At 36.2% G+C, this 1861-nt stretch overlaps 1 long non-coding RNA gene across 1 annotated transcript; it reads right to left on the minus strand.

The window, feature by feature from the left end:
- Positions 1-424: 424 nt before the first annotated feature.
- On the minus strand, positions 425-1217 carry LOC108166011 (uncharacterized). The gene is made up of 2 exons (XR_001776327.1): positions 583-1217; positions 425-511 (listed from the first exon to the last, which is right to left on the minus strand). It is a non-coding gene; the product is annotated as an uncharacterized LOC108166011 (long non-coding RNA).
- Between the last annotated feature and the right edge of the window lie 644 nt (positions 1218-1861).

The following is a 1861-nucleotide window of genomic DNA, read 5'->3' on the forward strand; positions in this document are numbered from 1 at the left end:
AAACAGATTTAATCCTGTTGCGGAACTAAAATTCAACATGTAGCCAAATATAAGGGATCAGAGCCAATTATAAATTCAAGAAAAAGCAAATGTCCCAACATGCACTGCWCTCCCAAGACACTAAAACATCAAATGTCTTTATTGTTAAATCTGGCATAAAAGAAAACCCAACACAACCACTGACGTTCAACATAAACCAGGATTAGATTGGCTACAAATCATTTTAATAATTAAAACATATGATGATTAAATATGGTTTCATTGATTCTCTTGTTACTAAACATGAGTTTGATGAAAACTTTGTGACAATATTGCATTTACTAATTTTTGGAAGTATGATCCAACTGAGTGACAAAGCTGTTAGTTTCACCAGCAGATGTCACTAGTGAGTCATGAATGAAGCGTCGAGTAACGAACTTTTTTGCAAAGCAAAGGGTTGGAAAGCTTCACTGCTTCATGAGGCTTCATTTGCCCATCACTACCGGAACAGACGAGGAGACAGCAGGTTCACCTGGTGTGGGAAACAACAAGGGATTAACACAAAGTAATTCGCAGAAGGCCTTTCTCTGGAACGATGTTTACCAAGGTAAGCAAACACTCAGGCGATGATTAGTCGTTCAGCCGCTGTTTATATCCTCCAAACGAGCTGCAGGTGCGTCTACGCTCTGAACCCTGGCGGCATCTGGGGGATGCCATGGGAAATGGCAGGTGCTCCAGGAAAATAAAAACTTAAACCAACGAAAAAAAAGGAAAAGACAAACAAAAACAAATCAGAAAAATCCAGACCCTGACACACAGTTGTAATAAAGGCTCATCCCATCAGTGCTATCTTTCCACCTTTTATGTTTTAAAAATTATTCCTTCCAAATTTAAAATTTTATTCATTTATAAGATTTGCAGTGTGCTTGAAGTATATCTGCCCTGATTTTAACACCATCATAACTCCACAAAAGAAGAAAAAGTGTATCAAAATTTTGTTTTCTAGTTTCATTATGAAGGACATAATTTTAAACAAAGAAGTGACATTTCTAGGAGTATAAAACTGCAAGTGTTACTGTGAAATACTGAAGAAATACTGTGATCGTCAGGGATTTGGTCTCTTTGCAGGGAGTTCTTGAGATGATCCAGGTTCCAGTGTTTGGTCTTGATGGCAGGGCCGTGCAGAGACCACTAAAGGGGCAGGTGCTCAACAAAACAAAAGGGCTCATCTAACCTCATTCTAGGACAGAATATTAATATTAAGCCTCTCAGCTTTCAGAGTTTAATAAACAATAATAAATTACAAAATTGTGACATATACAATCAAAGCTAAGGAACATCTCCATACTATATGGAGATGTTCTAGCATAACACTAGATGCTCTAGCATAACACTATGCCTATGTAACATATTTTATTAGTAATTTCTTTCTGCAGGTCTATTTTGTTATAGGAAAGTTTTGCAATATTCAAACCCGCAATTCAGCAAGATATGTAAATCAGAGCTGGACCACCAGACATATTTTGTCTTTACAGAATTACACTATTAAAATATAAACAAGGACACAATGCAACCTTTTAGTGACTGTAATCTATAAAAGATCTGCCTGTTTGCTGCAGTGGAGATGAAGACGGTCCATTCAGGACAGCAGAGCTGCATCAAACTTTAAGGTGGAACTGCAGAAAAAAAAACAAAAGCAAAAATTGAATTGTTAATGCATGCAACAATGAGAAAAGCCTAAGTTTTGCTTAAAAACATTTTTTTAAATTTAAATCACACATTCTTGACTCAAGAAGTTAACTTTTTTTGCAAAACAAACTTATTTGCGTTTGTCGTGAAAGTTTTTGTTTGCGACTCAAAGTTTTGCTTGTGATTCTCACAT

Source organism: Poecilia reticulata, unplaced genomic scaffold (assembly GCF_000633615.1).
Source record: "Poecilia reticulata strain Guanapo unplaced genomic scaffold, Guppy_female_1.0+MT scaffold_301, whole genome shotgun sequence".
In the NCBI taxonomy this organism is placed as follows: Eukaryota; Metazoa; Chordata; class Actinopteri; order Cyprinodontiformes; family Poeciliidae; genus Poecilia; species Poecilia reticulata.